Source organism: Mustela nigripes, chromosome 4, assembly GCF_022355385.1.
Source record: "Mustela nigripes isolate SB6536 chromosome 4, MUSNIG.SB6536, whole genome shotgun sequence".
In the NCBI taxonomy this organism is placed as follows: domain Eukaryota; kingdom Metazoa; phylum Chordata; class Mammalia; order Carnivora; family Mustelidae; genus Mustela; species Mustela nigripes.
The window spans coordinates 101,215,190-101,228,244 of record NC_081560.1 but is presented as its reverse complement, the minus strand read 5'-3'; the positions used below and the strand labels follow the sequence as shown (position 1 = coordinate 101,228,244).

The 13,055-nt window shown below is 37.3% G+C and overlaps 1 protein-coding gene and 1 non-coding gene across 2 annotated transcripts in view; both read right to left on the bottom strand.

The window, feature by feature from the left end:
* The window catches only part of LANCL2 (LanC like glutathione S-transferase 2), a 51,696-nt gene that overhangs the window by 26,382 nt on the left and 12,259 nt on the right, over positions 1-13,055 (bottom strand). The gene's annotated exons all lie outside the window — the stretch shown is intronic.
* On the bottom strand, positions 2,375-2,482 carry LOC132017022 (U6 spliceosomal RNA). The gene has a single exon (XR_009404109.1). It is a non-coding gene; the product is annotated as a U6 spliceosomal RNA (small nuclear RNA).

Below are 13,055 nucleotides of genomic sequence, written 5' to 3'. Positions count from 1 at the left end.
AAGAAGATGTCTTTGATAGCTGTGGAAGCTGCAAACTCACTCACATGTTCTCACTTTCCCGTGGGGGAAAGTGCAGACCAAGTTTGTCTTTTAGCCCTAAGCTGTGCCACCCTGGAGATGGGTGACATGGAAACAGGAAACTGTTCTGCTTATTCTCTTCAGTGTTCCCAGTCTCAGATTTTTCTCTTCTCCCAGTGAGTGTGCCCAACTTGTCTACTGGACTCCTAGATCCCACAAAGGTTCTCTCATCTGTGTGTGATTGCCAAAAGCAGTGTTCTTTGGGAGAAAGTTGGTAGAAAACTCCTGTTCCACCATCTTGCTAATGCCATTTTCCTTGGGATTTCCTGTTCTTTCAAGGTTTGGTAAAATTTCCCAGTGAAATTTTGGGGTAGATCTTGAACACCATTTTCAAGTTTTTATTTGGAAGTTTGTCTACTTAGATATTAAATCTCTTCTGGGGAGAGGTTTGGTAGACTATGTAGTCAGAATTTCCATTTCATTTACATTGTGAATAAATTTATACACAGTGAAAAGGAGTGTGGCTTCTAAAATTTCCTGTTACAGTGGTTTCTCCACCTTATTTATAATGTTTCTGTGCCTTCTTCCCCTATCTGCAAACTTCTGTTTATATATCTGCAAACTTCTGATATTAATTATATAATTAAAAGTAATGAATGTCATTATAAGCTCATGCCTGTGTTCCCTTAATCGTATCTTCATTATGGTCCTCTACCATAGGATGGCTACTTTCTCCCACCCCTTCTCCTTTTTTGTAAAGGGCCAGACAGCAACTTTTATGTTACCCTTTAAAGTCCCCATTCGGTCTCATTGCATACTCTTCTATTTCAAAATTTTTAAGAATTAAAAAGAAAAAAAATATATAAATATATATTAGCAATAGGTGAAAGCTCTGGCTGTTCCACATTCATCAGGAATTGGTATTGTCAATGTTTTGGATTTTATCATTTCCCTAATAACATACGATGTTGAACATCTTTTCATATACTTACTTCACATGTGTATTATTTTTTGGTGAGGGCCTTTTAGTTATGTTGTGCATTTGTAAAAGAGTCTTTTTTTTTTTCCCTGACAGAGAGAGAGCATGCACAAGCAGGGGGAGCTGGAGAGGAAGAAACGGGCTCCCCACTGAGCAGGGAGCCTGATGCGGGACTCAATCCCAGGGCACTGGGATCATGAACTGAGCCTAAGGCAGATACTTAACCAACTGAGTCACCCAGGCTCCCCTCTTATTGAGTTTTAAGAGTCCTTTGTATATATTCCAAAAAAAAAAAACCCCTTTATCAAATATGTCTTCTGCAAATATTTTCTCTTTTTTTAAAAGTTGTGTTTATTTGAGAGAGACAGAATAAGAGAGTGAGAGAGAGAGAGAGAGAGCATGAGCAGGGGGAGGGGCAGAAAGAGAGGGAGAAACAGACTCCCCACTGAGCAGGAAGCCCAACTTGGGACTCAATCCCAGGACCCCGGGATCATGACCTGGGGCAAAGGCAGATGCTTAAACTGACTGAGGCACCAAGGTGCCCCACAAAAATTTTCATCTAGTCTGTGAATTGTCTTCCCATTTTCTTGACATTATCTTTCACAGAGCAGTGTTTAATTTTAGCAAAGACCAGATTCTGATTTATTTAACTAATAATGTCTTTGGTGTCATATACAGAAAGTCATTGCCGTACCCAAGGTCATCTAGGTTTTCTTTTAGTTATTTTCTAGTTTTCCAGTTTTCTATTTTATATCTAGGCCTATGATCCACTTTGAACTAATACTTTTGAAAGATGTCTAAATTAACTTTGTTGCACGTATATGCCCAGTTGCTCCAGCGTCATTTGTTAAAATGACTGTCTTCCCCCATTTTGCTTTTGCTCCATGGTCAAAGACCAGTGAACTGTATATAGTAGACTGCATTTAAGTGAGTCTACTTCTGAGCTCTCTGTTCTTTTCTAGCCATCCATTTTTTGTCACTTCTTGCAGCACACTCACACTGCTTTGATTGTCATAGCTTTATAATAAATCTTGGAAGTTGGGTAAAATCAGTCCTCTAACTTTGTTCTTTTCCTTCAATACAGAGTTGGCTATTCTGGATCTTTTCCCTTTCCATATAAACTTTAGAATCGGTTTGTCAATATCTACAAAATAACTTGCTGCAATTTTAGTCGGCATTGCACTGAATCTATAGATCAAGATGGAAAGAACTGGCAAGACGCAAGTCTTCTCATCCCTGCACACGGAATATCTATTTAGCTCTCCTTTGACATCTTTCAGAAGACTTTTGTAGTTTACCTCACACAGACTTTGTAGACTTTTTGTAATTTAAACCTATTTCATTTGGGGGAGTGCTAAGATGAATGGTATTATTATTATTTTTTTAATGGACTTCTTCATGAGTTTGTGTCATCCTTGCCCAGGGGTCATGCTAACCTTCTCTGTATCTTTCCAACTTCAGAGTATGTGGTGTCAAAATGAGCACATATGGTATTGTTTTTTCATTTCAAGTTCCACTTACTCATTGTTACATAGGAAAGTGATTCACTTTTGTATATTAACCTCATAACCTGTAATCGTGCAATAACTTACTCATGGATTTTTTCATTATTCTGATTTTCTACATAGAATTATCATGTCATCTACAAAGAAAGTTTTATTTCTTCCTTTCCAATTTGTATACCTTTTTATTTCCTTTTATAATCTTATTGCATTAGTTAGGACTTCTGGTATAATGTTGAAAGCTATTCTGTGAGAGAACATTCTTGTCTAGTTGCTGAGCTCAGCAGCAAAGTTTCAAGTGTCTTATCATTAAATATGATGTTAGTTTTAGGCTCTTTGTAGATGTTCTTCACTAAATAGAAGAACTATTCCTAAGTTTCCAGAGATAGTCTATCAAGAATAGGTGCTAGATTTTGTCAAATGTTTCTCTGCATTTATTGATATGATAATGTGGTTTTTCTTATTTAATTCTATTCCATTCTCAAATCACACTGTATCATTTCAAGGATAGAGCCAGCACTTCATAATAACAAAATATTCCTAATTCCTTCCTCTCATCCCTCAAATCTTGAGGTCATTCAATTTACTTATATATATTACATGAATTTAAGCATTCAGAAGTATCTATATATATCTATATATATATAGATATATATACATACATGACTGAACAGTGTTATTGTTTTGAACAAATATTTCACACAAATGTTATTTTGTATATTTTGACTTGTTAGAGCAATTAAGAAAAAAATAATAATTATTTCACTTTTACTTATTCATTCTCTGATGTTGTTCTTTTCTTCATGTAGATCCAAGATTCTAACTTATATCATTTTCCTTCTCAGAATAACTTGTTTCAACATTTCTTGCTAGTAGGTCTACTGGCAACAAATTCCCTTAATTTTTATTTGAGGTTGTAATTTCTCACTACCTTTTCAAGGTTAATTGAGCAGGTTACAGATTACCAGGACCCTGATTCTTTCCTCTCAGTACTTTAAATACTTCACTCCACCCTCATCTTGCTCATATGGTTGATGAAAAGAAGTCTGGTATAATTCTTTTTTTGCTCTGCTGTAAGTAGGATTTTTTCCCCCCTTCTGTCTTTCAAGATTTTTTTTTTATGGTTTTATGAAGTTTGAATATAATATGCCTATGTCAAGTTTTTGGTTTTGGTCTATCTGTGGAGGTTTTTTTTAGTGGAAGGCATCTCTGCTATTTGGTGTTCTCTGAGATTCCTGGATTTATGGTTTCGTGTATGATGTTAATCTCTAGAAATTTTCAGTCACTATTGCTTTAAATATCGCCTCTGTTTTTCCTTCTGTTCCTTCTCCTGATATTCCCATTTCATATATGTTGTACTTTTTGTCATTGTCCCACTGTACTTGAATATTCTCTACTGGGTATTTTTTTTTTTATACTTTTTTTCAATTTCCTTTTCAGTTTTCTAAGTTTCTATGTCATTTTCAAGGTCACTATTTCTTTCCTTAACTATACCTCACCTAATAATAAACGTATCAAAGGAATTCTTCATTTCTCTTATAGTACATATGATTTCTAAGCACATCTGTTTCATTTTTTCTTAGAATTTCCATCTGTCCTAGGGTTTCAAAGATGGCGGTGGAGTAGGAAGACCCTAGACTTTCCTCATCTGAAAAATACAACTAGGTAACTATTGAATCATCCTAAATACCTCAGAAATCAACCCAAATACTGAAGGAACAAACTCCAAAACTAAAGGAAGGAAAGAGGTAGGAAGTGCAGAAAGACGGTTTCTGAACCATGAGAGAAATGGATCACGAGTGTTGTGGGAAGGAGGGAGCACAGGTGGTGGAGAAGGGCAAGAGAGAGAAGCACACAGGGGGATGCACAAGAACATTTCTCCAAAGCCGCTGACTTGGAAAATGAGAGGGGCTTAATTTCGTGAGTTCTTGCAGCCAGAGGGGCTTAAAACCTATTGTTTTAAAGGTCAGCTGACATAGATGCAATAGAGCCTAGAGGGCGCTGTGCAAATCATGGAAGGAAGGCAAGCAAACAACCCGAGGGGCAGATAGTGTAGAAAAAGCGATCAGAAGAATGTCTGAGGCACACAGTAGAGATTATTTGCTCTTCTTGGAACATGTCCCTGAAAAGCTGTATTCAGGGAGATGCCTCTCAAAGGAGCTAGCTGGCACCATTTCCCTCTCCTGACCCGAAGCATAAAGAGAGTCACTTGCAGGAAGCAGCAAGGTGTAAACACTGTCTGCCTAACTTTTTGCACCAAGAAGCCCCACAACCCTGTGCTCTGGGGAGACTGCCCTTCCAGTCACACTTCCTTCAGTCCCAGTGTAGAGGGCCCTCGCTCCAAAGACCAGCACAAACTCATGCCCACACATCTCCAAAACAATGAGTTCTGCAGGGCCTCAGTTCCAGTGGAGGTGGTGACAGGTCTCATTTCAAAAGCAGAAGAGTACACCTAGTTAAAACTTGCCACATTCAGGCCAGGCAACAAACATGCCCACAGCAAACTACTGGTTTGAAGAATGGAGAAGCCAAAAACAGCAGTAAAGTCCATGCAGCACCCACCAGAGACACTCCCTGAAGTGCCAGGTCTTGGGCACTATACGAACACATTTCATAAAGCCATTACATTCAGAAGCATGACACAGAACTGGTTTTTCTAACACAGAGAAGAAGGCAGAAATTTAGAAAAATGTGAAAACAGAAGAATTTGTCACAAATGAACAAGATAAGGCCACGGCAAGAGATCTAAGTAAAACAGATATAAGTAACATGCCTGATGGAGCATTTAAAGCAATGGTCATAAGGATACTCACTGGGCTTGGGGCAAAACACAGGAGACAACAGTGAGATCCTTACCACAGAGATAAAAGTTAAAAAAGAATCAATCAGAGATGAAGAGTTCAATAAAAAGAGATTAGACACACAATTAATGAAATAAACAGCAGGCTGGAAGAAGTAGGGGAACAAACTAATGACCTGGAAGACAAAGTAATGGAAAGAAATGAGGTAGAATGAAAGAGAAAAAGAGAACTATGCATCATGAGAATAGACTTAGGGAACTCCATCAAATATAGAAATATCTTTCTTATAGGAGTCTCAAAGGAAGAAGAGAGAGAAAAGGGGAAAGAAAATTTATCTGGAGAAATAATAGCTGAAAATATCCCTAAGTTGGGATAGAAAACAGAAAGCCAGATACAGGATGCGGAGAACTCTCAACAAAATCAATAAAAGAAGGCTAATACCAAGACATACTGCAATTAAATTTGCAAAATATAGTGATAAAAAAAATCTTAAAAGCAGCAAGACAAAAAAAAAAAAAAGTCTTTAACTTACAAGGGAAAACCCATAAGGCTAGCATGAGATTTTTTTCAACAGAAACATGGCAAGCCAGATGGGAGTGGAATGATATATTCAACATGCTGAATGGGAAAATTATGTAGCCAGGAATACTTTACCAAGCAAGGCTATAATTCAAACTAGAAGGAGAGAGTTTTCCAGACAAACAAAAACTAAAGGAGTTCATGACCACTAAATCAGTCCTGCAAGAAACATTAGAGGGGACTCTTTGAGTGGAAAGGAGAGATCAAAATTGACAAAGACAAGAAAAGATCAGAAAAAAAATCTCTAGAAAGAATGACAACACAAGTAATAAAATCGCACTAAATACATATCAATAATTAAATGGATAAATGCTCCAACCCACACAGAATAACAGAATTCATTAAAAAAACAAGACTCATCATGTTGCCTACAAAACTCACTGTATTTTAAATTCAACCAGTACATACAGTACACCATTAGTTTTTGATGTAGTGTTCAGTGATTCATCAGTTGCATATAATACCCAATGCTCATTGCCTCACGCGCGCTTCTTAATGCCCATCACCAAGGGGCCATACACCTCATCCACCTCCCCCCATCCACCTCCACCACCTCCCTTTCTACAACCCTCGATTTGTTTCCCATAGCTAAGAGTCTCTCATGGCGTGTCTCCCTCTCTGATTTCTTCCCATTCAGTTTTCCCTTCCTTCCCCTATGATCCTCTGTGCTGTTCCTTATATTACACATAGGAGTGAAACCATATGATAATTGAAAAGACTCACTTTACACCTAAAGTCACATTGAAAGTGAAAGGATGGAGAAATATTTATCATGCAAACAGATGACAAAAGAAAGCCAGAGTTTGTAATACTTCTATCAGACAAACTAGATTTTAACCAAAGACTGTAACAAGACAAAGAAGGACACTATAGGGGAGGAGTTAAGGTAGCAGAGGATTAGGGGGACCCTAAGCTGTGTTGTACCTCAAACACAGTGTTATATAGCAAATTATTCTGAATACCCAAGAAATCAGAAGTCTGAGAGAACAAAAACTACAAGTCTACAAGTAGAAAAGCGACCATTTTTTGGAAGTTAGGAGGGGCTGTGAGTTGAGTTGGGAGAGATAGAGCTATGGATACAGTGGCAGGGATAAAGCCTACTTACAGAAGCCACTGCAATGTATTTTAAGCAAAATCTGACCTTTTAGAAGTCTGCTTTAGTGGGGAACGTGCCAGGCTTAAAGATGCTCTGGTGGTGAAGTAGGGCAGAGTCCCAGGTGTGACCCTGTGGTCTGAGAAGCCCCTGGGTTGCAAGAATGGGTGGCACCTGACTGCTGTCCTGTGCCCAGACATTGGAGCACAGAAGGTGGCTGAGAGCAGCGAGTATTGGTGCTGGCTTTCTGCTCTGTTTGGACATAAACTGAGAAACACTGGGTGGCTGTATGGTCACTCTCCCAGGACGGTCCAGCAAATGGTGAAAGCATGGTGATACACTCCCCTGGAGGAACAGTGTGGGTCGGCTCTGGAGAAGCCCATACAATTCGGAGTTTTGAAACTTGGTCCTGCACCTGAGATAAAAAAACCTCAGACACAGCCAAGGTGAATGCAGAATTCTGATCAAAACAGAGGACACAGGACTGGCTGACTGTTCTTCTGTGAGGGCTCACTGGAGAGTGTGGAGGTGAACTTTCACCTCCAGGGCTAGAAAGTAGGACACTACCATATTCATCAGTGCTGCAGCCTCCAGGGAGGAAAAGAGCACCACCTTGTGGAGGCCAGAGTAGCTTATAGCCAGCCTGCAACCCTGCGCCCTGGAGGGGTGCACTTCCCACTGAAACAAGTCAGCCTGAGAATCCGTTACAGCAGACATCTCCTTCAGACCAGCATGAACAACTTATTTACACTAAATTTCCTCATCACAGAGGGCTGCAAAGCTTGAGCTCCAGGGGTAAGAAGGATATAATGACCTTTTTTACTTTCATTCTTTATTCATTTTATTATTTTGTAATTATTTTATTTTTTCAATTATTTCTTTCTCTTTTTTAATATTAACTTTAAATTTATTTATATGTGTATATTTTATATTTTTTTATTTTTTGTTTACTTTTACATTATTTTATCTATTTTATATTGTTCTCTAGATCCTACTAACAAGCAGACCAAAACACACCTAGGATCTAGTTTTTTTGTTTCTGTTTTGTTTTCTATATTTTTCTTTATCCTTTATGATTTTTTCCCTCTTTTTTCTTCTTTTCTGGACCAAAATGACAAGATGGAGAAATTCTCCCCCCGAAAAAGGAAGTTCAACTCGTGGCCAGAGATTTAATCAATACAGATATAAGATGTCTGAACTAGAATTTAAAACAATTATTAGAATACTAGTTGGGCTTAAAAAAAAAGCATAGAAGACAGTAGACAATCACTTACTGCATAGATTTAAAAAAAACCTAAAATCTAATCAGGCTAAAATTAAAAATGCTATAACTAAGATACAATCCCAAATGGAGGTCATAAGAACAAGGATGGATGAAGCAGAAAAGCAAATTAGTGATATAGAAAATAAAATTATGAAAAACAATGAGCCTGAAAAAAAAGAAGGAAAGATAGGTAATGGACAGTGAAGACAGAAAATGAAGAGAGGAAAAGGGGCAGGTTTATTTGAACAAATGACAGCTGAAAACTTCCCTAATCTGGGGAAGGGCATAGACATCAAAATCCAAAAAGCACAGAAAGCGCTCAAGAAATTCAAAAGAAGTTCACAATCACTAATGTGCATCATAGTCAAATGCGCAAAATACACAAGGAAAGAATCCAGAAAGCAGCAAGAGTAAAAAAAAAAGTCCTTAACCTAAAAGGGAAGACACATCAAGTTCACAGCAGATCTGTCCACTAAAACCTGGCAGGCCAGAAAGGAGTAGAAGAAAATATACAATGTGCTGAATGGGAAAAATATGGAGTCAAGAATTCTTTACCCAGCAAGACTGTCATCCTGAATAGGAGAGATAAACTTTCCTAGGTAAACTAAAGGAGTTCATGCTCACCAAACCAGCCCTGAAAGAAATATTACATGGGAATCTTGGAGTAGGGGGGAAGGGGGAGATCAAAAGCAACAAAGACTAGAAAGGAGCACAGAATACCACCAGAAAAAAATCACACTAAATTCATCTTTCAATCATCACTCTGAATGTAAATGGACAAAATGCTCAAGTCAAAAGACAAAGGGGTATGAGAATGGATAAAAAGCAAGATCTATCTATAAGCTGCCTACAAGAGACTCATTTTAGACCTAGAGACACCTGCAGATGGAAAGTAAGAAATGGAGAACCATCTCTCATGCTAATGGACATCAAAAGAAAGCTGCGAGTAGCCATATTTATATCTGACAAAATTGACTTTAAAGTAAAAACTGTAACAAGAGATGAAGAAGGGCATTATATCATAAATGAAGAGACCTATATCCATCAAGAATATCTATTCTATTCTATATTTATGTTCCCAGCTTGGAATACCCAAATATATAAAACAATTAATAATAAAGAAACTCATTGATAGTAATTCAAGAATAGTAGGGGACTTTAGCACCTCACTTACAGCAATGGACAGATCACCCAAGCAGAAAATCAACAAGGAAACAATGGCTTTGAATAACATACTTAATCAGATGAACTTAACAGTTATATTCAAGACATTTCATCCTAAAGCAGCAGGATACACATTCTTATCAAGTGTACATGGAACATTCTCCAGAATAGATCACATACTAGGTCACAAATCAACCCTCAACAAGTACAAAAAACCTGAGATCATTTTATCATGCATATTTTCAGACCACAATGCTATGAAACTGGAAGTTACCCACAAGAAAAAATTTGGAAAGACCACAAATATATGGAGGTTAAAGAACATCCTGGTAAGGAATGAATGGCTTAATTAAGATATTAAAGAAATGTAAAAAATACATGGAAGCAAATGAATATGAAAAGACAACATTCAAAAACCTTTGGGATGCAGCAGAGACAGTCGTAAGAGGGAAGTATATTACAATACAGTCATATCCCAAAAAACAAGAAGTCTCAATGAGCAATCCAACCTCACACTTAATGGAGCTAGGAAAGGAATAGCAAATAAAGCCTAACACCAGCAGAAGGAGGGAAATAATAAAGATTACTGCAGAAATAAATGTTATAAAAGCAAAAAAAAAAAAAATCAATAGAACAATTCAACAAAACTAAGAGCTGGTTCTTCAAAAGAGTTAATAAAATTGATAAACCCCTAGCCAGACTTAACAGAAAGAAAAGAGAAAGGGCCCAAATACATAAAATCATGAATGAAAGAGGAGAGATCATAACCAACAAAGAAACACAAATAATTATAAGAGAATACTATGAAAAATTATATCCCAATAAACTGGGCAACCTGGAAGAAATGGACAAAGTCCTAGAAATCTACAAACTACCAAATCTGAAACAGGAAGAAATAGAAAATTTGAACAGACCAATAAACAGCAAAGAAATAGATTCAGTCATCAAATATCTCCCCCCACACAAAGATCTTGGGCCAGGTGGATTTTCAGGGGAATTCTACCAAACATTTAAACACTAATTAATACTTAAACTGTTCCAAAAAACAGAAATGGAAGGAAAAGTCCCAAACTCATTCTATGAAGCCAGTACTACCTTGATTCCAAAACCAGACTCTACTAAAAAGGAGAATTACAGAACAATATTCTTAATGAATATGGATATGAAGATTTTCAACAAGATACTAGCAAATCAAATCCACAGTACATTAAAAGAATTATTCACCATGATCAAGTGGGATTTATGCCTGGGCTGCAGAGGTGGTTCAATATTCTAAAATCTGTCAATGTGATACACCACATCAATAAAAGGATGAGAACCATATGATCCTGTTGATGATGCAGAAGAAGCTTTTGACAAAGTACAGCATCCTTTCTGGATAAAGACCCTCAACAAAGTAGGGTCAGCTGGAACATACCTCAACATCGTAAAGGTCACATATGAAAGACTTACAGCTAATACCATCCTCAATGGGGAAAAATTGGGAGCCTTTCTCCTACGGTCATGAACAAGAGAGGGATTTCCACTGTCCCCATTACTATTTAACATAGGACTGGCAGTCTTGGCCTCAGCAATCAGGCAGCAAAAAGAAATAAAAGGCATCCAAATTGGCAAGGAAGAAGTCAAACTTTCACTCTCTGCAGATGACATGACGTTCTATGTAGAAAATCCAAAAGACTGCACCAAAAAATTGCTAGAATATGTGCATTCATCAATATTGCTGAATATAAAATTGATGTGCAGAAATCTATAGCATTTCTATACATCAATATCAAAGCAGCAGAAAAAGAAATCAAGGAATCGGTCCCTGTGTAGTTGTGCCCCCAAAATAAGATACCTAGGAATAGGTAACTAAAGTGATAAAAGATTTGTATTCTGAAAACTACAGATCACTTGTGAAATAAATTGAAGAGGTCACAAAGAAATGGAAAGATTTCCATGGTCGTGGAGTGGAAGAACAAACATTTTTAAAATGTCTGTGCTACCCAAAGCAATCTCACATTAAATGCAATCCCTATCAAAATACCACCAGCATTTTTCACAGAGCTAGAATAACAATATTAAAATGTGTATGGAACCAGAAAAGACCCCAAATAGCCAAAAGCAATTCTGATAAAGAAAAACAAAACTGGAGGTATCACATATTCCAGATTTCAAGCTATTTTACAAAGCTGCAATCATGAAGACAGTATGGTACTGAAGCAAAATCAGACACACAGATCAATGGGACAGAATAGAGAGGCCAGAAATGAACCCACAGCTGTCTGGTCAATTAGCCCTTGCCAAAGCAGGAAAGAAGATCCAATGGGGAAAAGGGTCTTCAACAAATGGTGTTGGGAAACTGGACAGCCACAGTCAGAGGAATGAAACTGGACCACTGTCTTACACCATACACAACAATAAATTCAAAATGGATGGAAGACCTAAATGTGAGACAGGAAATCATCAAAATCCTAGAGGGAAACAAAGGCAGAAACCTCTTTGAACTCAGCCATAGCAACTGCCTATTAGACATGTTGTCAGAGGCAAACAAAAATAAATTATTGGGATTCATCAAGATGAAAAAAAGCAGTTTTAGAGGCAACATACCTCATGATAATCAAAGCCATCTATGGCCTCTACCATCCACAATGGCGAAAAATTGAGAGCTTTTCCCTAATGATCAGGAACAAGGTAAGGGTGTCCACTCTCACCACTGTTAGTTATTTAACAGTATTGGAAGTCCGAGCCACAGCAACTGGACAACACAAAGAAATAAAAGGGACCCAAAATGACAAGGAAGACATCAAACTTTCACTATTTCCAGATGACATGATACTCCAAATAGAAAACCCAAAGACTCCACCAAAAAATTGCTCGAACTGATACATGAATTCAGTAAAGTTGCAGGATATATAATCAATGTATAGAAATCTGTACTGTTTCTACACACCAATAATGGCACAGCAGAAAGAAAAATTAAGCAATAAATACCATTTACAGTTTACATTAAACATAATAAGATACCTATGAATACCTAATCAAAGAGATTAAAGGTCTGTACTCTGAAAACTGTAAAACACTGATGAAAGAAAGTGAATATGACACAAAGAAATGGAAAGACATTTCATGTTCATAGACTAGAAGAACAAATAGTGTTAAAATGTCTATAGTACCTGAAGAAATCTACACATTTAATGCAAGTCCTAACAAAATACCAACAGTACTTTTCACATACCTAGAACAAACAATCCTAAAATTTGTATGGAATCACAAAAGACCCTGAATAGCCCAAGTAACCCCAAGAAAGAAAAGCAAAACTGGAGGAATTACAATCTGGACTTCAACTTCTATTACAAAGCTGTAGTAACCAAAACAGAATACTGACATGAAAACAGACATAAATCAATGGAACAGGATGGAAAACCCAGAAATGAACCCACAGCTATATGGTCCATTTATCCTTGACAAAGCAGGGAAGAATATCCAATGGGAAAAAGACTTCAACAAAAAGGTGGTTGGAAAACTGGATAGCAACATGCAAAAGAATGGATCAGGACCATTTTGTTACACCATACACAAAAATAAACTAAAAATGTATTAAAGACCTAAATGTGAGAGCTGAAACCATAAGAATCCCATACGCAGTAGGCTGTGTGACATCAATCATAGCAAC